The 26,555-nt window shown below is 37.5% G+C and overlaps 1 long non-coding RNA gene, 1 other non-coding gene and 1 pseudogene across 2 annotated transcripts; all 3 read left to right on the top strand.

Annotated features, from left to right (window-relative positions):
- Window positions 1-390: 390 nt before the first annotated feature.
- On the top strand, window positions 391-25,254 carry LOC134808587 (uncharacterized). The gene is made up of 3 exons (XR_010151860.1): window positions 391-465; window positions 23,007-23,236; window positions 23,357-25,254. It is a non-coding gene; the product is annotated as an uncharacterized LOC134808587 (long non-coding RNA).
- Window positions 6,468-6,570, top strand: LOC112206315 (small nucleolar RNA U13). The gene has a single exon (XR_002940544.1). It is a non-coding gene; the product is annotated as a small nucleolar RNA U13 (small nucleolar RNA).
- LOC134808586 (ubiquitin-conjugating enzyme E2 C-like) lies at window positions 6,958-7,693 on the top strand (annotated as a pseudogene).
- Window positions 25,255-26,555: the final 1,301 nt, after the last annotated feature.

Below are 26,555 nucleotides of genomic sequence, written 5' to 3'. Positions count from 1 at the left end.
ACTGGTAAGTGGTTTCACTGGAATTCTTACAAACATTCCAGGAAGAAATAACACCAATTTAATGCAAACTTTTCCAGAAAATCAAAGAGGAGGAAATAACTGCCAATTCATTTTATAAGGCCAGCATTACTCTGATACCAAAATTAAAGACATTGCAAGAAAAGAATTTTATAGATTCATATTTCTTATGAAATAGTTATAAAATTCTAAAAATTTTAGCAAATTGAAGCCAATGATTATTTCAATAGGTGCAAAAAAAATTTTGGACAATATTTAACAGACTTTCCTGATAAAAGGTATTTGTAAGCTAGGAATGGAATTCACTCATTATGACAAGTGGCATCTATGAAAAACCTACCGCTGACATCATAGTTAATGGGGATAGTGAAAGACTGAGGCAAAAAAGGCAAGAAAAAATAAAAGGCCATGTAGACTGAAAAGGAAGAAGTAAAACTGTCTTTGCAGGTAACATGAGTATCTGTGTAGAAAATTCTGTAGCATCTACAAAAAATATTCTAAAACTAATAATTGAATTTAGCAAGCTTGTAATAAACAAGATCGATATACAAAAACAATAATAAATAATAGCAATGAATAACCTAAAATTAAAATCTGAAAAACAATACTATTTATAATAGTATATTGAGTAGTACCAAAAATTATGAAATATTTTGGTATAAATTTTACAAAAGATGTGTGAGAACTGTAACTAAACACTATAAAATATTGCTGATGGACATTAAAGACGACTCAAATAGAGAGAGATACAGGGTTCATGGATTGGAGGACTCTTTATTCTTAAGATAAAATTTCTTGGCTGGGAATTGTAGCTCATGCTTATAATTCCAGCACTTTGGGAGGCTGAGATGGGGGTATCGCTTGAGCCCAGGGAGTCAAGGCTGCAGTGAGCTGTGTTCATGCCACCGCACTCCAGCCTGGGCAACAGAGGGAGAAAAAAAGATGTAATTTCCTCCTAAATTGATCTATAAATTTTATGCAATCCTAGTAAACATCCTAGCATTTTTGTATAAATTGACAGGTTGATTCTAAAATTTATGTTGAAATGCCAAGTCAGAACAACTTTGAATAAATAGATAATTTATACCTAGTGATGTGCTGATGTTTAACAACTAGCTCTCTGGAAATACTTTTGTGGTATAAATACACCGTGGCTGATTTCAAGCTACTAATGTGACATCACTGAACACAGGGTACGGAAGAGATATACAAGATCAGTTCTTGTGAATGGGTGCAAGCCAGTTTCAGCACACCACTTATTACACTACATGATTTTAAGATTTATCATAAAGCCACAGTAATCAAAATGGTATGGTACTGGCATAGACAATAAAAATTCAGTAAGAATGTATAGAGAGTTCAGAAATAGAGCCACACATATATGACCAATTCATTTTTGACAAAGGTGAAAAGATAATTCAGGAGAAAGGAAACAGTTTTTTCAACAATAGTGCTGGAAGAATTGGATATTTACATAAAAAAGAACTATCCATACATTATACAACTGTTAACTTAGATCATGGTTCTAAATATAAAATATAAAACTTCAGAATTTTTAGGATAAAAACTTTGTAACCTTGAGTTATACAAAATACTTACTATATATGACACCAAACGAATGATTCAAGAGAACAAAATTCATAGATTTTACTTTGACAAAGTTAAGAACTTCTGATCTTCAAAAGTCATAATTAAGAAATGAAAGGATAAGCCATAGACTGCGAGAAAATATTTGCAAATGACATATCAGATAAAGGGCTTATATCAAGAATACATAAAGAAGCTGGGAGCGGTGGTCTGTGCCTGTGGTACCAGCTACTTGGGAGACTGAAGAGGAGGATTGCTTGAGCCCAGAAGGTCAAGGCTGCAGGGAGCTGTATTGCACCACTGTACTCCAGCCTGGGCAACAGAGCAAGATACTGTCTTAAAAAAAAAAAAAAGCATGTTTGTATTCTGATTTATATAAGCAATTTTTCTAATGAAAAAAAAATTAGCCTGGCTTTGTGGCTCAGGCCTGTAATTCCAGCACTTTGGGAGGCCGTGGCGGGCAGATTACCTGAGATCAGGAGTTCAAGACCAGCCTGATCAACGTGGTGAAACCCTGCCTCTACTAACAATACAAAATGAGCCAGGCGTGGTGATGCATGCCTGTAATCCCAGCTACTAGGGAGGCTGAGGCAGGAGAATTGCTTGAACCCCAGAGGTAGAGGTTGCAGTGAGCCAAGATCACGCCATTGCACTCCAGCCTGGGCAGCAAGAGCGAAACTCCGTCTTAAAAAAAAAAAATAAAATAAAACCTAGATAAAACCATTAATGAAATGCAGAAGAAATATCTGAAGAACTTTGGAGCTGGAGGTCTGTATTATGGTTCTATTCTGTCACTTTGGGTATCGTTATTGTGATTTTCAGTTTGCTTAAAATGAGGGAGTTGAAATGTTTGGCTTATAAGGTCATATATAGCTGAAAAATTCTGTGTAAAATATGGAGAGTTCTCAAGAAACTATTATGTGGAAGATAGTGTTCTGCATTCACATTTGTAAGTGTTTTAAATAATTTTTATAGGATCAGAATAACTGATGGACCCTTATATATCTCAGTATTGTAATTAAATAATTTTGGGTGTGAGGTAACAGAATCCTATTCTCAAGGAAAATTGTAAGCAAATGTAACATAACAACTATAACTTTTGTGGTTTTAGGTAAACTCAATTTTTACAAAATAATTATATTTTGAAGTAGAATTTCTGATCACAATAATTTTATTCCATATTTTTGAAATATCTAAAATATTCTACCAATTGTTTTGAGTTTTACTTTTGCTATTTAAAATGATAAAGAAAAGCCCAGTTGGCTATCTTTCTGTATATAATTACATCATTTTTGAGATTTGAGAGGATTTATTTTTGTTAATACTAGTTAACAATACCTCCAAGAGTAAAAATCTATTTGAGATAATTCTGATAAGCATTATTAGTTTAAGAAATTACATGATACAATATATCAGTCTAGCAAAGTCATACTTGTATTCCATGAATATATACAAATAAAAATAAAATTAAAATTTAAAAATAGATTAATAAAACAAAATTTAAAAAAGAAATTGCATAATAGTGGTCAAAAAATGTCTGAAACCAAAGTAGAAGTCATTATCTCAGTTAAGAAAAGGATCATCTACACACGATTAAAGTAAGTTAATATTAGCTTATAATCCCCGCACTTCGGAAAGCTGAGGCTGGAGGATTGCTTGAGGCCAGGAGTTTGAGAGCAGACTGGACAACATAGAGAAATGTGTCTCTACTAAAAATAAACAAAAAAAATTTTTTAAAAAGTGAGTTAACATTAAATTAGAAAAACTATTTAGGCCCTGTTAACATGACCTTGGAGATATGACAGCCATGCAAATATAAGTGGTTGTCCCCAGGTACAGTATATATCCTTAATGCCATCTAAATGGGATATGAATCAGAACATAATAAAAATAATTATACATAAAAAATTGAAATATTATGAAGCTATAGCTAAATTGTGGCTCTACGTTAACTACCAACCCCTTCAACAGCAACAGCATATTTTAAAACCCTTTGTCCTGGTTCTAATCAGAGTTCTTGACTTTTTGGCCTTCTGTGGTGTCACTGGCCAGTCTTCTTCTGTGTCTCAAGTTGGTTCATTCTGAATGGGTCACTTTCCTTTTTTTTTTGAGACAGAGTCTCACTCTGTTGCCCAGGCTGGAGTGCAGTGGCGTGATCTTGGCTCACTGCAACCTCTGCCCTCCAAGTTCAAGCAATTCTCCTGCCTCAGCCTCCCGAGTAGCTGGGATTACAGGTGCCTGCCACTGTGCCTGGCTAACTTTTTGTATTTTTAGTAGAGATGGAGTTTCACAATCTTGGTCAGGCTGGTCTTGAACTCCTGACCTCATGATCCACCTGCCTTGGCCTCCCAAAGTGCTGGGATTATAGGTGTGAGCCACCTATAATCAGCGCCCGGCCCTGAATGGGTCACTTTCTTTAAGCTGATATATAAAATCTAGAAAGTTCTCAGTCTGTCTTGGAAGTTGATAAATTACAGATTTTTAGGGAGGCTTCTTCATAATAATAACTAGCATTTTCAGAAGTTTGCCACTTTGATGTACTTTTTTTTGAGACAGAGTCTCACTCTGTCACCCAGGCTGGAGTGCAATGGCACAATCTTGGCTTACTGCAACCTCCACCTCCCAGGTTCAAGCGATTCTCATGTCTTGGCCTCCTGAGCAGCTGGGACTACAGGCGTGTACCACCACACCTGGCTAACTTTTACATTTTTAGTAAAGATGGGGTTTGACTATATTGGCCAGGCTGTTCTCGAACTCCACAAGTGATCTGCCTGCCTCAGCCTCCCAAAGTGCTAGGATTACAGGTGTGAGCCACTACGCTCAGCTGAAGTACTTTTTATATAGTGATGTGGTTTGGCTCTGTCCCCACCCAAATCTCATCTTGAATAGTAACTCCCATAATTCCCATGTGTCATGGGAGGAACCCAGTGGGAGGGGATTGAATTATGGGTGCGGGTCTTTCGTGCACTGTTCTCGTGATAGTGAATGAGTCTCATGAGATCTGATGATTTTAAAAAAAGGGAGTTTCCCTGCACAAACTCTCTCTTTGCCTTCTGCCATCCATGTAAGATGTGACTTGCTCCTCCTTGCTTTTCACCTTCTGCCATGATTGTGAGGCCTCCCCAACCTCATGGAACTGTAAGTCCAATAAACCTCCTTCTTGGGTATGTCTTTATCAGCAGCATGAAAATGGACTAATTCATATAGTAACTCATTTAATTCTCACAAAGCATTGAGGTAAGTATTATTTAGAGATGAAGGAATAGTTACAGAGATTGGCAGCCTAGTTCTAGAAATCATGTGTTTTAACCATTACATTATACTGCCTTAGAGATGAACTAGATTTTGTCCTTACATTGATATTATTTTAGCTACTTTTGTAACAAGTATAAAGTTGTTATTGTTGAAGTAATTACCTTTTAAGTTCCCTCCAATAATGTACCTTCTCTTCTCTGCCACTCAGTGGGAAGAAAGGGTCTTATAGTCAACTCCCCTTAAAAAAAAGTCTCCCCCAACTGCTCAGAAGTCATTTATTCTGTATTAGTATTTTCCAAATGTATTTGACCTCAAAACACTCTTTTTTATAGCATACTTATTAACCCCTACCTAATAGTGAGTGAAGTATTCTATGTGACACTAGTTTGGAAAAATGAGGCAGTACTTTTATTCACTGTATTGTTGTGGTATAAATGTCCCCCCGGAATAGCAGCCCAGATTGAAACTTCTAATAACTGTCTGGTTTTGCTATTTATTTATGATGTCCTTTGATATGTATATTATATAAATCCTAGTTAAAATTATTTTAATCACAAATGAAACTAACATGAGCTACTTTAACCAACAACAAAAAAGGGAGATTTATTTTGAGGCTATAAAGTTATCCCAAGAGGAATATAGGGATGTGGGTATTTCAAAAGCAGGGAGTCAGTCTGGCCAAATGAGGAATTAGAACCAGAAAATAGCCTCATAACTCTCATTCTCTCTCTCTAGGGTCACTTGGTCTTTCATTTCTGCATCTATCTGCAAGTCTACTTCATCTTCCTTTGCAGTTCCAAGTGTCAGCTAAAATATCCTGGTGCTTTGAGATTTAGATAGTATTGGCATGAACCATATTTCATACCTTGTGGGGCTCATGTGGCTTCTGTGAGATTTCTACAAATTTCGGAATGAGAGGGCAGTGAGATAAGTGGGTGGAGGAATGCCAGGTTGATATTCTCATGGTCACCTCTGGCTGTGGGTTTCTGTTTCCATATGTAATAGATTTTGTTGAAGGTTTGGGGGTTTATATCATAGGAATATAATCAGGATTGCCTGTTGAGGGTACTTTCAGACCCTCCTGAGAAAATTCTTTTGGCCCTTTGTCCAAAAAGTCCCTACACTTCAAATTTTCTTACCGACTTCTTTCTCCTTCTTTCCGCTTCTTTCCTGGAGACAGAAAAAACAGTTTTTTTCTGGTGCCATCCAGAGTAGTTTTACCATCTGCTTTGTTTCTGTGGCTTCTGACACCTATTCCCTCAGGGTCTTACCTTCTATCCCAAGCATCTCAAACAAGGATGTGTCCCTTTATGGTTGTGTTAGTTTGCTAGGGCTAACTAGCAAATTTATTTTCTCACAGTTCTGGAGGTTAAAAGTCTGAGATTAGGTTATCAGCAGGGTTGTCTTCTTCTGAGGGCCGTGAAGGAAGGATCTGTTCCAGGCTTCTTCTTGGTTTGTAGATGGAAATGATCTCCCTGCCCCTTCACATTTCCTTCCCCCTGTATGTGTGTGTGTCCACATTTCCACATCTTAGTAAGGACACTGGTCACGTTGGATTAGGGCCCATCCTAATGACTTCACTTTAATTACCTCTGTAAAGAACCTAGGTTCTTTTGTGTTTCATAAAGTAATGATTGTGTTTTCACATTATTGTGTGAGGTGTGCCTCCCTCAGACCTTGATACCAGTCTGCACATTACCTGACGTGAAAAAGTTTAAAAAATGACCCTATCTCTAAATTCAGTTACATTCTGAGGTACTAAGGGCTAGGACTTCTACATAAGAATTTTTGGGGCAGGGACGTAATTCAGCCTATAGCGCTGGTAGTTTTTGTTAAGATAATACATATTTGCCCATGTTACTTTTGCTTCACAGTGTTTATGGTGCGGGGTGGGGGGATGTTCTCCCTGAAGCAAATTAGTTTAAGCAAGCAGCCTTAGCTGATTAGAATTGGGTCTCAATTCCACATCTCCAGGAGGAAGAATCAGATTAACAGTGGTTAGATTATGTATCCACTTCAGAACACTCACTTTTGGCCAGGGATCAGGTTTTCTCATACAGTAAGGCTGATGGGATCCATCCTTGTTGACTAGAAACAGTTTTCAGTGAAATGAGACAATTAGAAGCTGGCTAGTCCACTTAAGCATTTCATCTACCATTAAAAAAAAAGTAGGCAGTTGCAGTCATGTTCTCTGAGTTCCTGTCTCCCTGCCAGTGCTGCCTGGATGGCCTGCCAAAACTGCAACACAGCTGCCACCAGCATTGCTGCCCATAAGGGAGCAGAGTGCAGCAGTGGGTATGGCAGGATACAGCAAGAGCTGAAGACCCTTGTGATCTCTGGCAGCAAAGGAATTTCTGCCTTACCTGCATCAGACAACCTTTTGAAATCAGTAGGACCATCCCTGAAGCAGCTGGCACAGAAGACCTGAGATATAAGGTTTCCCTGGAGTTCCCCAGTGGCTACCCATACAACATGCCCTTGGTTAAGTTCCTCACGCCCTGCTACTATCTCAACGTGGACGCCCAGTGTTAACACCTGTCTGGACATCCTGAAGGACAAGTGGTCTGCCCTGTATGATGTCAAGAACACCCTGCACTCCATCCACAGCCTGCTAGTAGAACTCAACATCAATAGCCTTTTGAACACACATGCTGCTGAGCTCTAGAAAAACTCCACAGCTTTTAAGAAATATCTGCAAGAAATCTACTCAAAGCACGTCTCCAGGAAGGAGCCCTAACTTGGGCTGCCCAACCTCTCCTTGTGTTGTCTCTTCATTTTTCCCTTAGATGGTCTGTCTTTGCTTGATTTCTGTATAGGACTCTGTATCTTGAACTGTGGTGTTATTTTTGTTTTGTTTTGTTTCTGTTTTTTATTTTTTATTTTATTTTTGAGACAGGGTCTTGCTCTAACAGGCTGGAGTGCAATGGCATGATCACGGCTCACTGTAGCCTCGATCTCCTAGGCTCAATCAGTCCTGCCACCTCAGCCTCCTGAGCAGCTGGAACCACAGGTGTAGGCCACAGTGCCAGGCTAATTTTTGATTTTTTTTTGTAGATATGGGGTCTCCCTGTATTATCCAGGCTGTCCTGGAACTCCAGAGATCAAGAGATTCTCTTACCTTGTCCTCCCAAAGTGCTGGGATTACAGGCATGAGCCATGACATTTTGCCCGTTTCTGTTTTTAAAATTAAGTCTCTGATTGAGCTCTTGTGATGTATATTAAATAAATACATTTTGTTTATTTTTGTAAAAAGAAATTGTAAATTAAAATTTATTTAGAATAGAAAAGGAAAGAGCACTATGGTATATTTTCTAATTTTAGTGGCTAAAACCAATTTCAATAGTAGAATATACTCTTAAGAATGTATACTTAGAAAAGAATGTATTACTTAGAAAATGCTATGATTGATCAAAACTTAAAAGAAAAATAACTTGAAATGGTTATTTTATATCTGTATTTAATGATGAAGTAATTGGTATACTTAAACTTCTAATATGAAGCCATAGAACTACAAAGCAAGATGAACTTATGGTTAAATATGCAACTTGCTTTGTCTGAAATTACCCAAGTACTATACAGGTGCTAATGAATTCTCCAACTTGAGAAGACATGCAGTGAAAATTGCATCACTCTTTGGTTCTGTGTGCTGCTGTAAGCAGTGATTTTTTTTTTTTTTTTTTTTTGCCTACCTATAGTTTTTTTCTTTAAGTTACTGCCTTGTGCCAAATTAAGAGAGATGAATTTGCAAATAGCTTCATTTTATGTGCCAGCAGTAATTAGACTCACAAGGAAAAGTAACCTCAGCTACATTTACAAAAGTTAGTATTTTATATTTCATTCACTGGATACATGTGTCACTATAACTTATTTATTTTTTTCTGTGACATATTTTAGAGATTTCCTATGTCTGAGAGTGTCGTGATCAGTGTCTTTAATGCCAGAGAAGTCATAATTAGCTGGAAACATGGCTGGAGGTCACATTTTCTAAGTAGGAACATGCTATTACTTCTGGCCTGGAAAGTAGTGGCAAACTTTTATATATCTCCCTAGCCCACTTTCCCCGCTCAGCATTAGAGTAGTCTTATTAAGAGTTTGAATTTCAAAATGAGAAAGACCTGAGTTAAAATCCCAGTTCAACCATGTACTAATTGTAAGATCTTAGGTAAGTTACTGGGCTTCTGAGTGTAGTTTCTTCATCTGTAAAAAGGAATGATAAGATTATTACAAGGATTAAATGGGATAATATTTGCGATATGCTTAGCAAGAGCTTGACACATAGTAAGTGTTTTAAAAGTAGTAACAATAACTAAAATAATATTAATCATAATTTTCAAGGCCAGGTCTGGGGAAACAAAGTTGCATGGGCCATGGTCCTTATTTTCAAGAAACTCATAGACTAACGGAGTATGTGACTCAAAAAGCATCACTGTAGAAGGGTAGGAGTATTATGGAGATGTTGCTTAAAGGGCACAAAATTTCAGTTAGACAAGAGGAATATGTTCTATTTTACCTCATGGTGATTATCATATGATCTGTTTTACCTCATGGTGATTATCATTAATAACGATAGATTGGATACTTGAAAATTGCTGAGAGTAGATTTTAAGTGTTCTTATCACCAAAAAATGGTATGTGAAGTAAATGGCTTGATTTAACCATTACACAATATGTACATACATCAAAACATCATGTTGTACACCAAAAATGCATACAATGTTTATCAATTTAAAATGGTATCACTGTAAATGTATCATTATACTGGAAATGTACTTGGTACTGGATAGTTGGTTCTTGGTATTTCCATGAAATGCTGTGTTACTGTTTTTAAAAATTACCTATAAAAATTTTTTTTCTTAACTTTGGATTTTAAGAACTTTATACTTAGAACAAAGTATTATAAATGACTCATTAGAACTGTAGGTATTGGCATTCTCTGTCCTGGTCTTAGTTCTGTTTCAGCCCCACAGCTGTTGGGCTCTTTCTTAGGTACCAAGAAGACAGCCAAGTGGGCATGATATCCAAATAATGGGCCATATTCACCCTAGAAGATGAGTTTTGGTCAAGATGGGAGGTTGAGAGGAAGGACCAGAATATGAGATGCAAACTCAGGAAATCTATCCAAAATTGAGGCAAAGAAGAACAGGATCAAGTCATTCAGTTGATACCCAAGGCCAGGATTCCTCCAGGCACCTATACCTTGGAAAAGAGGGACCAGAGAAACTTCAGGAACTCAAGAGATCTGGGTAGGAGCTCAAGCCGGGAGCCTGACATTTGCAAGAGCAGTATCTAACCAGGGGGTAGGGTAGAGTGAGAGAGGTGGAGAGAACAGCACTTTCAGTGTTCTAAGCGGGCTCTAAACCTTTTTTGATTGTTGATCTTTATTTATTTATTTATTCATATATTATACACATGTACAAAATTACATCTTAGTTCGATGAATAATAAAGTTCATTGTTACTGATAATTGCAATTTTTTCAAATAGTTTAAAAAATAATTTTAAATTATTTTGATTAGCTTCTTTCCAGACTTGATTATATTGTTACTGTTTTTAAATAAAAATGGGGCTGATGGAGATTGTGCTATTTTCTTGTTTGGTATTGTGTGTGCATTGTTCCATTACCTTCAATTTGCCTTTTCTTTGCCTTTTAAAGCCATTGTGTGAGAGTGAATTTAGTAATCCATAAGTGCACTTAATTGGGCACATATAGGTAGAAATATATTGCCATACACTGAAACTCAGTGAAAATTTAAGATTTCTTATTTACTCTTTTATTTGAAAACACCTGCTCTTCCCTCTAGTTTCTTCGCATATCATGTGGAACATGTATCTTTTCCTAACATTCGTAGGATAAACAGTCACAATATAATCCTTCTATTTTTCTGAACTAATAACAGAAGAAGTTGGGAGAAGTTAAGGATGTACTACTTTGTTTCTTATAAGAAAGAAAAGAGAGACAGATTGATGTATAGAGCTGCAGAGAAGAGGAGAAAAGTGGAGGTTAAAGAGATGTGGGCAATTACTAGAGGTGGCAAGTTTTGGGATAAAGATATAAATACCAGATCTTTTGAGGAAGTTTTACTATTTGAAATTGAAGTAGCCTATCCTCCATACCTTTTATTCTGGTTACGTATTTTGACTAAATAAAAATGCTGCATTCTTTTAAACTGTAAATGACAGAGTGCAGCAGTATACACTAAAAATGTCTTTTCTTGCTTCTTCCTTATCTAAATCCTGCCATGCTCAAGATCTGCCTTTTCCAGGTAACCTATACCAGACTCCAGGCTGTATTTTCTAGAAATGCCAGCAACAATATCTCCCATCCTGAATGCTTTTTTATACAGTAACCTTGGCACTCTTTCCATCCCTGAAAAGGCTATACAGATGCAGATAAGTACATAAAAGGATCACTAGCCATTAGCAAAGTGGAAATTAAAAATACAATAAGATATTTTTAAGATAATTATTATAACAGCTAAAATTTAAAAATTACGATACCACCAAATACTGGTGAGAATGCGCAGAAATTGGATCTTTCATACATTGCTGATGGGAATATAAAATAGTACAGCTACTGTGGAAAATGGTTTGGCAGTTTCTTAAAAAACTAAACACACTTTGGAGTTCGAGACCAGCCTGGCCAACATGGTGAAACCACATCTCTTACTAAAAACACAAAAATTAGCTGGGCATGGTGGTGCACACCTCTAATCCCAGCTACTCAGGAGGCTGAGGCAGGAGAATTCCTTGAACCCGGGAGGTGGAGGTTGCACTGGGCTGAGATCACACCACTGCACTCCAGCCTGGGTGACAAAGACTCCCTCTTGGAAAACAAACAAACAAAGCAAAACAAAAACTAAACATAACATATGATCCAGCATTGTATCCCTTGGTATTTACCCAAAGGGGTTGAAAACTTGTGTTCGTACAAAAATCCTTACACAGATGTTTATGGCAGCCTAATTTATAATCGCTCCAAACCAGAACATTAAAATGTTCTACAATAAGTGAATAATGATGGGAGCAGTGAATACTACAGGGAATACTACTTAATAAAAAGGAATGAACTGTTGATACACAAAATCATTTAGATGGCTCTCATTATGCTAAGTGAAAAACACCAATCTCAAAAGGTCACATGTTGTATAATTTTGTTTATATAATGTTCTTGAAATTACAAAATTATAGAGGTGGAGAACAAATTAGTGTTTGCCAGGGGTTTAGGATGGGGAGGTGGTGTGATTGTAAAGGGGGTAGCATGAGGGAGATCTTTGTGGTGATAGTTCTGTATCTTAATTTTAGTGGTGGTGAGTGATAAATGGCACAGAAAAATGACAATGTCAGTTTCCTGATTTTAAGTAACTATAAGTACTAGGATGTATCTATTGGGGAAGCTAGCAGGTACATGAAAACTTCTTGTACTATCTTTGCAATTTCGTTTGAATCTTTAATTATTTCCACATACACAGTTAAAAAACTACAAGAGATTGAAAACTTCTTGTACTATCTTTGCAATTTCGTTTGAGTCTTTAATTATTTCCACATACAAAGTTAAAAAAAACAAGAGATTAAATTTAGATTAGACCCTCATCAGCCTTTGTCTCCACTCCTTCCCTGCTCCTGGAAAAAGCAGCAGAAGGGCATGGGCAGGGCACACCAAAAATATGTTATAATTTCTCTTGTGAGTTTTTTTTGGCCCCAGTATTAAGTAGAATTGTGTTATTTAATTTCCAGATATTTGTAGATTTTCTAGATATCTTATGATTAATTTCTAATTTAATTCCATTGTATAACATCTTACGCTTTTTAACTTTTTTTTTTTTTAATAATACTTTAAGTTCTGGGGTACATGTGTAGAACATGCAGTTTTGTAACATAGGTATACACATGCCATGGTGATTTGCTGCATCAACCCGTCACCTACATTAGGTAATTCTCCTAATGCTATTCCTCCCCTGGCCCCCCACCCCCCGACAGGCCCCGGTGTATGATGTTCCCCTCTTTGTGTCCATGTGTTCTCATTGTTCAACTCCCACTTATGAGTGAGAACATGAGGTGTTTGGTTTTCTGTTCTTGTGATAGTTTGCTGAGAATGGTGGTTTCCAGCTTCATCCATGTCCCTGCAAAGGACACGAACTCATCCTTTTTATGGCTGCATAGTATTCCATGGTGTGTATGTGCCACATTTTCTTTATCCAGTCTATCATTGATGGACATTTGGGTTGGTTCCAAGTCTTTGCTATTGTGAATAGTGCCACAGTAAACATACGTGTGCATGTGTCTTTATAGTAGAATGATTTATAATCCTTTGGGTATATACCCAGTAATGGGATTGCTGAGTCAAATGGTGTTTCTAGTTCTAGATCCTTGAGGAATTGCCACACTGTCTTCCATAATGGTTGAACTAATTTACACTCCCACCAATGGTGTAAAAGCGATCCTGTTTCTTCACATCCTCTCCAGCATCTGTTGTTTCCTGACTTTTTAATGATTGCCATTCTAACTGGTGTGAGATGGTATCTCATTGTGGTTTTGATTTGCATTTCTGTAATGTCAAGTGATGAGGGGCATTTTTTCATATCTTTGTTGGCTGCATAAATGTCTTCTTTTGAGAAGTGTCTGTTCATATCCTTTGCCCACTTTTTGATGGGGTTATTTTTTTCTTGTAAATGTGTTTAAGTTCTTTGTAGATTCTGGATTAAAATTAGCCTTTTGTCAGATGGATAGATTGCAAAAATTTTCTCCCATTCTGTAGGTTACGTGTTCCCTCTGATGATAGTTTCTTTTGCTGTGCAGAAGCTCTTTAGTTTAATTAGATACCATTTGTCAATTTTGGCTTTTGTTTCCAGTGCTTTTGGTGTTTTAGACATGAAGTCCTTGCCCATGCCTATGTCCTGAATGGTATTGCCCAGGTTTTCTTCTAGGATTTTTATGGTTTTAGGTCTTATGTTTAAGTCTTTAATCCATCTTGAGTTAATTTTTGTATAAGATGTAAGGAAGGGGTCCAGTTTCAGTTTTCTGCATATGGCTAGCCAGTTTTCCCAACACCATTTATTAAATAGGGGATCTTTCCCCCATTGCTTGTTTGTGTCAGGTTTGTCAAAGATCTGATGGTTGTAGATGTGTGGTGTTAATTTGTGAGGTTTCTGTTCTGTTCCATTGGTCTATATATCTGTTTTGATAGTAGTACCATGCTGTTTTGATACTAGTACCATGCTGTTTTGGTTACTGTAGCCTCGTAGTATAGTTTGAAGTCAGGTAGCATGATGCCTCCAGCTTTGTTCTTTTTGCTTAGGATTGTCTTGGCTATGCAGGCTCTTTTTCGGTTCCATATGAAGTTTAAAGTAGAAAGTTTTTATTGAGAATGTATAGCTTAGTATATATGAGTATTTTACCTTAGTGAATTTACTATGTACGTTTGAGTAGAATGCACATTCTGCAGTTGTTGGCTGAGTGTTTTATAAATATTAATTAGGTAAATATTATTGATCATTTATTTCCTTGCCGACTTTTTTGCCTAATTGTTATCAGTTAATGAGATAGAGCTATTATAATCTCTAATATTATTTGTAGATTTGCCTATTAATATTCCTTCCTGTATTTCTATTAATATTTGCCCAATGAATTTTGATGTTCTTCTTAAGTACATACGTATTTATTTTATTTTTTGAGACAAGGCATCACTCTGTTGCCCAAGCTGGAGTGCAGTGGCATGATCATAGCTCGCTGTAACCTCAAATTCCTGTGCATTAAGTGATCCTCCTGAGTAGCTATGACTACAGGTATGTGCCACCATGCCTGTCTAATTTTTAAATTTTTGTAGAGATATGGTCTCACTGTGTTGCCCAGGCTGCTCTTGAACTCCTTGAATCAAATAATCCTCTTGTCTTAGCTTCCCAAAGTGCTGGTATTACAGGCATGAGCTACCATGTCCAGTCTACATAGATATTTAGATTCTTAGGTCTTCCTGATGAATTGTTCTTTTTATCATTGTGAAATTTCCTGCTGTATCCTTTGTAATATTCTTTATCTTGAATCCTACTTTGTCTAATATTAATATTGTCATATCAGTTCCCATTTTCATCATGTTTATTTTTCCATTCTTTTACTTTCAGTGACTTTGTGTCATATACTTTTTATCTCTGCTCTTCACAGTGTATAATTTCTATTGACCTACATTCACATTCACTGACTCTTTCAGTTGCCATATCCAAAATGCTATTATGCTCATTTACTGAATTTTTCATTTCAGTTATTATATAGTTTTCGGTTTAGGACCTCCATTTAATTCATTTAAAAAAATAATAGCCTTACAGGAAATATTTAATATAAAGTAATTCACTCATTTAACATGTACAATTCAACGACTTTTAGTATATTTACAGATATATACAAGCACAACCACGTTCATTTTTAGAACATTTTCATCACATCAGAAAGAAACCCTATAGTTATCACCCCTAATTTTTTCCCCAATCCCTAGGCAACACTAATCTACTTTCCATCTCCATAGATTTACCTATTCTGGACATTTAATACAAATTAAATCATATAATATGTGATCTTTTGTGTCTGGCTTTTTTTCACTTAGCAAAATGTTTTCAAGGTTCATTGATGTAGTATGCATCTGAACTTCATTCTTTTATATTGCCAAATAATATTTAATTAGATATGCCACATTTTGTTTATCCATTTGTCTGTTGATGGACATTGGGTTGTTTCCATCCTTAACTATAATAAATAATACTGCTATAAACATTTGCATTCAAGTTTTTGTGTGGACATATATTTTTATTTCTCCAAGATAGATACCTAGGAGTGAAATTACTAAATTATAAGATAACTCTATGTTTAACTGATTGAGTAACTGCTGGACTGTTTTCCAAAGTGGCTACACCATTTTACATTTCCACCAGCAGTGTATACGGATTCCGATTTCTCCAGTTGTTATCTGACATTTTTACTTTAGCCATCCTACTGAGTGTGAAGAAGTATCTCATCGTGGTTTTGATTTGCATTTCCCTGATGGCTAATGATGTGGAGTATCTTCATGTATATATTGACCATTTGGTTTAGATGTACTATTTTGAATATTTTCTTTTCTTGACTATAGGCCACATTTTCTTATTTGTTCCTTGACTCAGGGTCTTATAAAGATAAAAATTCAGTTATTGGCTGGTCTGTGTTGTCAGCTAGAGCTCTGGGTCCTCTTCCAAGTTCATGTGGTTGTGGCAGAATTCAGTTCCCTGTGGTTGTATGACTGAAATCCCCATTTCCTTGCTGCCTGTAATTAGGGACCACTCTCAGCTCCTAGAGTTTCTTGCCACATAGCCCTCTCCATTTTAAAGCTAGTAATGGGGAACATTTTATGCATTAAATCTCCCTCATGCTTTGACTCTCTGGCTTCTTCTGGCCCACATGGATAACTTCCTTATCTACAGTCAACTGATTTAGGATATCTACAAAATTCCTTTTCAGGAATACCTAAATTTGTGTTTGACTGCATAACTGGACAAAGGTGTGTGTACACTAGGGACTGGAAATGTTAGGGCCATCTTCAAATTCTGCTTATGACAATTAGTGTAGCTCCACCAGCGTTTAATTTTGGTAGTGACAGCCTAGTGTATTTTTTTCTACAATGGTAACTTTTCTGTGCTCTCAGGTTTAAATGTCTTCTTAACAGCAGATTAACAGCTGGATTTTTAAAATTATACTTTAAGTTCTAGGGTACATGTGCACAATGTGCAGGTTTATTACATATGTATACATGCGCCATGTTGGTGTGCTGCACCCATTAACTCGTCATTTACATTAGGTATATCTCCCAATGCTATCCCTCTCTGCTCCCCCCACCCCACGACAGGCCCCGGTGTGTGATGTTCCCCTTCCTGTGTCCAAGTGTTCTCATTGTTCAATTCCACCTATGAGTGAGAACATGCGGTGTTTGGTTTTTTGTCCTTGCGATAGTTTGCTGAGAATGATGGTTTCCAGCTTCATCCATGTCCCTACAAAGGACGTGAACTCATCCTTTTTTATGGCTGCATAGTATTCCATGGTGTGTATGTGCCACATGTTCTTAATCCAGTCTATCATTGATGGACACTTGGGTTGGTTCCAAGTCTTTGCTATTGTGAATAGTGCTGCAATAAACGTACATGTGCACGTGTCTTTATAGCAGCATGATTTATAATCCTTTGGGTATATACCCAGTAATGGGATTGCTGGGTCAAATGGTATTTCTAATTCTAGATCCTTGAGGAAATGCCACACTGTCTTCCACAATAGTTGAACTAGTTTACAGTCCCACCAACAGTGTCAAAGTGTTCCTATTTCTCCACATCCTCTCCAGCACCTGTTGTTTCCTGACTTTTTAATGATCGCCATTCTAACTGGTGTGAGATGGTATCTCATTGTGGTTTTGATTTGCATTTCTCTGATGGCCAGTGATGATGAGCATTTTTTCTTGTGTCTGTTGGCTGCATAAATGTGTTCTTTTGAGAAGCGTCTGATCATATCCTTCGCCCACTTTTTGATGGGGTTGTTTGTTTTTTTCTTGTAAATTTGTTGGAGTTCTTTGTAGATTCTGGATATTAGCCCTTTGTCAGATGAGTAGATTGCAAAAATTTCCTCCCATTCTGTAGGTTGCCTGTTCACTCTGATGGTAGTTTCTTTTGCTGTCCAGAGGCTCTTTAGTTTAATTAGATCCCATTTGTCAATTTTGTCTTTTGTTTCCATTGCTTTTGGTGTTTTAGACATGAAGTCCTTGCCCATGCCTATGTCCTGAATGGTATTGCCTAGGTTTTCTTCTAGGGTTTTTATGGTTTTAGGTCTAACATTTAAGTCTTTAATCAATCTTGAATTAATTTTTGTATAAGGTGTAAGGAAGGGATCCAGTTTTAGCTTTCTACGTATGGCTGGCCAGTTTTCCCAACACCATTTATTAAATAGGGAATCCTTTCCCCATTTCTTGTTTTTGTCAGGTTTGTCAAAGATCAGATGGTTGTAGATGTGTAGATTATTTCTGAAGGCTCTGTTCTGTTCCATTCGTCTATATCTCTGTTTTGGTACCAGTACCAGGCTGTTTTTGGTTACTGTAGCCTTGTAGTATAGTTTGAAGTCAGGTGGCGTGATGCCTCCAGCTTTGTTCTTTTGGCTTAGGATTGTCTTGGCAATGCGGGCCGTTTTTTGGTTCCATATGAACTTTAAAGTAGTTTTTTCCAATTCTGTGAAGAAAGTCATTGGTAGCTTGATGGGGATGGCATTGAATCTATAAATTACCTTGGGCAGTATGGCCATTTTCACGATATTGATTCTTCCTGTCCATGAGCATGGAATGTTCTTCCATTTGTTTGTGTCCTCTTTTATTTCGTTGAGCAGTGGTTTGTAGTTCTCCTTGAAGAGGTCGTTCACATCTTTTGTAAGTTGGATTCCTAGGTATTTTATTCTCTTTGAAGCAATTGTGAATGGGAGTTCACTCATGATTTGGCTCTCTGTTTGTCTGCTATTGGTGTATAAGAATGCTTGTGATTTTTGCACATTGATTTTGTATCCTGAGACTTTGCTGAAGTTGCTTATCAGCTTAAGGAAATTTTGGGCTGAGACAATGGGGTTTTCTAAATATACAATCATGTCATCTGTAAACTGGGACAATTTGACTTCCTCTTTTCCTAATTGAATACCCTTTATTTCTTTCTCCTGCGCCTGATTGCCCTGGCCAGAACTTCCAACACTATGTTGAATAGGAGTGGTGAGAGAGGGCATCCCTTTCTTGTGCCAGTTTTCAAAGGGAATGCTTCCAGTTTTTGCCCATTCAGTATGATATTGGCTGTGGGTTTGTCATAAATAGCCCTTATTATTTTGAGATACGTCCCATCAATAACTAATTTTTTGAAAGTTTTTAGCCTGAAAGGCTGTTGAATTTTGTCAAAGGCCTTTTCTGCATCTATCGAGATAATCATGTGGTTTTTGTTGTTGGTTCTGTTTATATGCTGGATTACATTTATTGATTTGCGTATGTTAAACCAGCCTTGCATCCCAGGGATGAAGCCCACTTGATCATGGTGGATAAGCTTTTCGATGTGCTGCTGGATTCGGTTTGCCAGTATTTTATTGAGGATTTTTGCATTGATGTTCATCAGGGATATTGGTCTAAAATTCTCATTTTTTGTTATGTCTCTGTCAGGCTTTGGTATCAGGATAATGCTGGCCTCATAAAATGAGTTAGGGAGGATTCCCTCTTTTTCTATTGATTGGAATAGTTTCAGAAGGAATGGTACCAGCTCCTCCTTGTACCTCTGGTAGAATTCGGCTGTGAATCCGTCTGGTCCTGGCCTTTTTTTGGTTGGTAGGGTATTAATTGTTGCCTCAATTTCAGAGCCTGTTATTGGTCTATTCAGAGATTCAACTTCTTCCTGGTTTAGTCTTAGGAGGTTGTATGTGTTCAGGAATTTATCGATTTCTTCTAGATTTTCTAGTTTATTTGTGCAGAGGTGTTTATAGTATTCTCTGATGGTAGTTTGTATTTCTGTGGGATGGGTGGTGATATCCCCTTTATCATTTTTTATTGCATCTATTTGATTCTTCTCTCTTTTCTTCTTTATTAGTCTTGCTAGCAGTCTATCAATTATGTTGATCTTCTCAAAAAACCAGCTCCTGGATTCATTGAGAGACACAAAGGGCTTTTTGTGTCTCTATCTCCTTCAGTTCTGCTCTGATCTTAGTTATTTCTTGCCTTCTGCTAGCTTTTGAATGTGTTTGCTCTTGCTTCTCTAGTTCTTTTAATTGTGATGTTAGGGTGTCAATTTTAGATCTTTTCTGCTTTCTCTTGTGGGCATTTAGTGCTGTAAATTTCCCTCTACACACTGCTTTAAATGTGTCCCAGAGATTCTGGTATGTTGTGTCTTTGTTCTCATTAGTTTCAAAGAACATCTTTATTTCTGCCTTCATTTCGTTATGTACCCAGTAGTCATTCAGGAGCAGGTTGTTCAGTTTCCATGTAGTTGATCAGTTTTGAGTGAGTTTCTTAATCCTGAGTTCTAATTTGATTGCACTGTGGTCTGAGAGGCAGTTCGTTATAATTTCTGTTCTTTTACATTTGCTGAGGAGTGCTTTACTTCCAACTATGTGGTCAATTTTGGAATAAGTGCGGTGTGGTGCTGAGAAGAATGTATATTCTGTTGACTTGGGGTGGAGAGTTATGTAGATGTCTATTAGGTCCGCTTGGTACAGAGCTGAGTTCAATTCCTTGATATCCTTGTTAACTTTCTGTCACATTGACCTGTCTAATGTTGACAGTGGGGTGTTAAAGTCTCCCATTATTATTGTGTGGGAGTCTAAGTGTAGTTCTCTAAGGACTTGCATTATGAATCTGGGTGCTCCTGTATTGGGTGCATATATATTTAGGATAGTTAGCTCTTCTTGTTGAATTCATCCCTTTACCGTTATGTAATGGCCTTCTTTGTGTCTTTGGATCTTTGTTGGTTTAAAGTCTGTTTTATCAGAGACTAGGATTGCAACCCCTGCCGTTTTGTGTCTTCCATTTGCTTGGTAGATCTTCCTCCTTCCCTTTATTTTGAGCCTATGTGTGTCTCTGCATGTGAGATGGGTCTCCTGAATACAGCACACTGATGGGTCTTGACTCTTTATCCAATTTGCCAGTCTGTGTCTTTTAATTGGAGCATTTAGCCCATTTACATTTACGGTTAATATTGTTATGTGTGAATTTGATCCTGTCATTATGATGTTAGCTGGTTATTTTGCTCGTTAATTGATGCAGTTTCTTCCTAGCCTCGATGGTCTTTACAATTTGGCATGTATTTGCAGTGGCTGGTACTGGTTGTTCCTTTCCATGTTTAGCGCTTCCTTCAGGAGCTCTTTTAGGGCAGGCCTGGTGGTGACAAAATCTCTCAGCATTTGCTTGTCTGTAAAAGATTTTATTTCTCCTTCACTTATGAAGCTTAGTTTGGCTGGATATGAAATTCTGGGTTCAAAATTCTTTTCTTTAGGAATGTTGAATATTGGCCTCCACTCTCTTCTGGCTTGTAGAGTTTCTCCCAAGAGATCCGCTGTTAGTCTGATGGGCTTCCCTTTGTGGGTAACCCGACCTTTGCCTCTGGCTGCCCTTAACATTTTTTCCTTTATTTCAACTTTGGTGAATCTGAGAATTATGTGTCTTGGAGTTGCTCCTCTCAAGGAGTATCTCTGTGGCGTTCTCTGTATTTCCTGAATTTGAATGTTGGCCTGCCTTGCTAGATTGGGGAAGTTCTCCTAGATAATATCCTGCAGAGTGTTTTCCAACTTGGTTCCATTCTCCCTGTCACTTTCAGGTACACCAATCAGACGTAGATTTGGTCTTTTCACATAGTCCCATGTTTCTTGGAGGCTTTGTTCCTTTCTTTTTACTCTTTTTTCTCTAAACTTCTTACTTCATTTCAGTCATTGGATCTTCAATCACTGATACCCTTTCTTCCAGTTGATCAAATCGGCTACTGAAGCTTGTGCATTCATCACGTAGTTCTCATGCTATGTTTTTCAGCTCCATCAGGTCATTTAAGGACTTCTCTACATTGATTATTCTAGTTAGCCATTTGTCTAATCTTTTTTCAAGGTTTTTAGCTTCTTTGAGATGGGTTTGGACTTCCTCCTTTAGCTTGGAGAAGTTTGATCTTCCGAAGCCTTCTTCTCTCAACCCATCAAAATCATTCTCCATCCTGCTTTGTTCCATTGCTGGTGAGGAGCTGCGTTCCTTTGGAGGAGGAGAGGTGCTCTGATTTTTAGAATTTTCAGCTTTTCTGCTCTGTTTTTTCCCCATCTTTGTGGTTTTATCTACCTTTGGTCTTTGATGATGGTGATTTACAGATGCGGTTTTGGTGTGGATGTCCTTTCTGTTTGTTAGTTTTCCTTCTAACAGTCAGGACCCTCAGCTGCAGGTCTGTTGGAGTTTGCTGGAGGTCCACTCCAGACCGTTTGCCTGGGTATTAGCAGTGGAGGCTGCAGAACAGTGAATATTGCCGAACAGCAAATGTTGCTGCCTGATCATTCCTCTGGAAGCTTCGTCTCAGAGGGGTACCCGGCAGTGTGAGGTGTCAGTCTGCCCCTACTGGAGGGTGCCTCCCAGTTAGGCTACTCAGGGGTTAGGGACCCACTTGAGGGGGCAGTCTGTCCGTTCTCAGATCTCAAACTCCGTGCTGGGAGAACCACTACTCACTTCAAAGCTGTCAGACAGGGACATTTAAGTCTGCAGAGGGTTCTGCTGCCTTTTGTTTGGCTGTGCCCTGCCCCCAGAGGTGGAGTCTACAGAGATAGGCAGGACTCCTTGAGCTGCGGTGGGCTCCTCCCAGTTCGAGCTTCCTGGCGGCTTCCTTACCTACTCAAGCCTCAGCAATGGCCGGCACCCCTCCCCCAGCCTCGCTGCTGCCTTGCAGATCGATCTCAGACTGCTGTGCTAGCAATGAGTGAGGCTCCGTGGGTGTGGGACCCTCTGAGCCAGGCGCAGGATATAATCTCCTGGTGTGCCGTTTGCTAAGACCATTGGAAAAACACAGTATTAGGGTGGGAGTGACCCGATTTTCCAGGTGCCGTCCGTCACCACTTCCCTTGGCTAGGAAAGGGAATTCCCTGACCCCTTGCACTTCCCGAGTGAGGTGATGCCTCACCCTGCTTTGGCTCACACTCAGTGGGCTGCACCTGCTGTCCTGCCCCCACTGTCCGACACTCCCCAGTGAGATGAACCCGGTACCTCAGTTGGAAATGCAGAAATCACGCGTCTTCTGCGTCGCTCATGCTGGGAGCTGTAGACTGGTGCTGTTCCTATTTGGCTATCTTGGAACCCAACAGATGGATTTAAGAAAGTAACAATTTTGTAGTCTCCAGTGTGTATCTGGTGAGTTTACGCCACTTAGTGATTACTGACATATTTAGAATTATTTTTATCATCTTTTGTGCTTTCATTTACTCTGTTTTTTTTTTTCTCTGTATCTACCACTTCTCTCCCCCTCTACTGGTTTGATAGTTATATATTCTGTAATTTCAGTGGCTTTCTTAAAATTATTTTATTAACAAGTCTAAAGTTAATATATCTGTCCTCCAGACAAATAAGACAGGAACCTTAAAATTATGTTAATTCCAATTGTCTCACTTTAATCTTAGAGAAAAAATGGATTGCTTATACATGAATGATAGTCTGCTGACAGATTTCTCATCGGCATCAGCAGAATACAGCAAATAAACATCTTCTAACAGTTGAGGTAAATGAACTGTCTGCTTAAGAGTCAATAACCAATGAAAATATCATTCAAAGGCAAAACTCACAGATTCTTCCCAAGAGAACACTAAATGATATACCTCAGTCACAAGAAAACAATGGAGAAGAGTGGGATGTAAGTAACAATGTTTATCAAAGAGACTGGTAAATATACTGATACATTTTTATAAACACGAACTACAAAAAGTAATACTAAGAATAATTCTGTGGGATAGCTTTGCATTTTTTTTTACAGATGGAGAAAAGAAGAGTGGAGAAGTGAAGTATCAAACTTGTATGAGGTCACACAGCTAAAGACTACAGCTAGGAGAATGTCCTCTAGCTCAGAAATGACGTGAAACTCAAAAAGCAATTCTAACAGTCTGCATTTATTCTTTTAGCTCATTTGTGACCCAGAGAGTTTTAATGTCTGTGAGTTCTAGAATGTATAAGAAAAATTTACTCAGGCACTATCCTTTGAATTAGAACATGGAACAACAAGGTCCTATAAATTGTGATAATTTATCTTATTTGAAATCCCAGTTATGCAGAGTGATTTTTCAGTCACTTGCATAATTACAGAAAATTTGAGAAATATTAAGTAATCGGTGGTGATATGACCATGTTCAGAAACCAAAGGCCAAAAGAGAAGCCAAATTGAATAAACAAAATTGTCTTAGTAAATAGCAAAATGTAGAGTTCCTCTGTAATTGGAGGTAAATTCTAAACAATAAAACACATGTGATGTTTTGTTTTTTAAAAAGATCACCTGATTTGTTCTTAAACCAGGCTTACAAGCTACAATATAATCTTTTAAAATTATAGGTAATTACAAAAAGGCACATTAAACTTCAGTTAATCACAGTTGTTTCAAAAATATGTCCCTTCTCTTAACAAAGCAGTAACTCAGCCAAAACTTGGATAAACTGGCATTTCCTTAGATCACATGTTTCATTCCTAAACACAATGCCCCTTGTGTTTCTTTCAGGTGTCCATACTTTCTCTGAAAAATAGATCTCCCCTTCCAAAGCTTGAGCATTATCTACTCTTTGTTTGAAAATAAATGCATTGTTCATGTGGGGACTAGTAACGCAGGTGTTTTACCTCTCTTTTCCCAGTCAGGCTGATTCTTAAGCCTTTTATGAAATCAGTTCAGTTTAGTCAAATCTCTGACATCCACTTTTTATTGCCATTTCCCTTTATGGCTATAATATCAGCCCTAAATACAACAAGATCATCTTTTATTCCATTATGTTTACCTCTTTCTTCTACAACAGTTATCTTAGAAGATGTTTACATTTTTAGTTAATATCTCAAGTCTTGCCAACATTCTGCTTTCTTCTCACTTCTTGAAGACTAACTCTGGGGCAAGGCCAAAGTTCAGATCAAGCATTAATAGTTCAAGTTGCTTTCATTTTTCCTAAACTCCTTAAGGTACCCAGATTTGCTCCTGTCACTGGAAAGCACTGTCTAAAAGCTTTGCATGAAATTAAACTCCCTGAGGTGTGACCAAACTGAATAAAGCCGTGGAGGGATGTATTGAAGCAACTCTTCCTGAGTGAGGCATGAGAAACACTGACATTCTTAGCACAGCAAGGATTGGTGTTGGGTGTCAGGTAACTGATTGTGTCTTCTGAAATACAGAGTTTCAACCCCTCATTTTATTTCCAAACAATCACTTTTATGTTACTCTCTAGAGAATGAGGAGGGTCGGATCTTAGATCATGGGGCATGCTATAGCTGAGAACGGAAAAAGGGGAGCAGAATTACTTAAAGACTTCATCTCTTCAATGCAGAGGATAGTAATTGATATTACTTATCAAAGTATCTCTTTTCTAGCTATGCAACATGAAGTTTCAAGCAATTTATTATTGTCATTGATGTCTCAATTGTGTACATAATCCCCTTTTCCTGTCATTTACGATACTAAAATATACTTTAGTAAAATATAGTACATATTTTAGGTTTTTATCATATTGTTTTCATGGCTAAGAGGTTTAACAATTTCATCTTTTATTATAAATGTTAGAAGGTTTATGTGAAAATAGTGAATAATCAGTAAATAATCTAGCTTCTTTTTCTAATTGCAGTGTTTTTCTTAATATGACAATGTACTGAAAGCTTTGTTGATTAAAAGTGGAATGTAACACGTTCATAGTGTATATTATTGCTTCTTTGTCCAGTTTGCCAAATGTAACTAATGTGAACTTATTCATAAAACACACTATGCTGTTATGAGTGGCTGCAGAGTTCCTTTACAATATTGCAGCTTCATTTTAAAAACAAGTACACATTTCTTCAGTTGTCCAAAAAACATTCTGTAGGAATTAGAAATCAATTTCAAAATGGATTTTACTTTATATGTTAAGATTGATAATTCTACAGAAAAACTTAAACCAGAGTTTGGTATTCATATTTTACACTGGCAATACTCTGTAACACTGGGTGCTATAGTTCATATGGACAATAAGATGGAGCTCAGCATTATGTGAATATATTAAGGAGATTTAATTACAAGGAGGTACATGACCCTGGCCTCAAGGAAAGTGTTAATCAAGACATTTGAGTGTTTAGAGATTTTGATATGAATGGCTGAAATGAATTTGTAAAGCATAATTATAATATGGAACCTCCACTCAAGCATAATCTCACCTTTCTTCAGTTATTCTTAAGCATAGGCCACTTATTTATGCTTGAGTCAGCTGATTTCAAAACTCCTATTTCATACCCCCTTGGGACAGCTAAAGAAAGCTTTCTTCACTGCATATATGGGAAATAGCACTCTGAAACCCCTTGCTTGAAATGGAGAAAGGGAAAAAAAACCCCTCTATATTTCCAGCATTTTGAAGTTCAAATTTGCAAACACAATGTATCCAAAATTTCTAAAGTTTTAGTTAAGCTGCAAATACACTAGGTAAATTGATTTAACAAATATTTTTTCTTTTTCAACTTTATTGAGGAATAATTTATGCATAATAAACTGCATGTATTTAAAGTGTACAATTTGATGAGTTCTGACAAATTGTATGCACCTGTCCACAATCGGAATACAGAACATGTCCATCACCCCACAAAGATTCCTTGTGCTCCTTTGCGGTTCCTCCCTTTTTCTATACTCTATCCTCACTTCCACTGATCTGCTTTTTAAATTTTTATTTTGTTTTAATTTTAGAGACAGAGTCTTGCTCTGTCATCCAGGCTGGAGTGCAGTGGCATGATCATAGCTCACTGTAATCTCAAACTCCTGGGCTTACATGATCCTCCTGCCTCAGCCTCTGGAGTAGCTAGGACCACAGGTACATGCCACCATGCCTGGCTAATTAAAAATTTTTTTTTGAAGAGACAGGGTCTTGCTATGTTGTCCAGGCTAGTCTCAAACTTCTGGCTTGAAGGGATCCTCCCATCTCAGCCTGATCTCTATTTTATTTGTGCTTTATACAAATGGAATTATATAA

This window comes from Pan troglodytes, chromosome 17 (assembly GCF_028858775.2).
Source record: "Pan troglodytes isolate AG18354 chromosome 17, NHGRI_mPanTro3-v2.0_pri, whole genome shotgun sequence".
Taxonomy (NCBI): Eukaryota; Metazoa; Chordata; class Mammalia; order Primates; family Hominidae; genus Pan; species Pan troglodytes.
The sequence above is the reverse complement of the archived record's forward strand: the minus strand, read 5'-3'. Positions and strand labels throughout refer to the sequence as shown.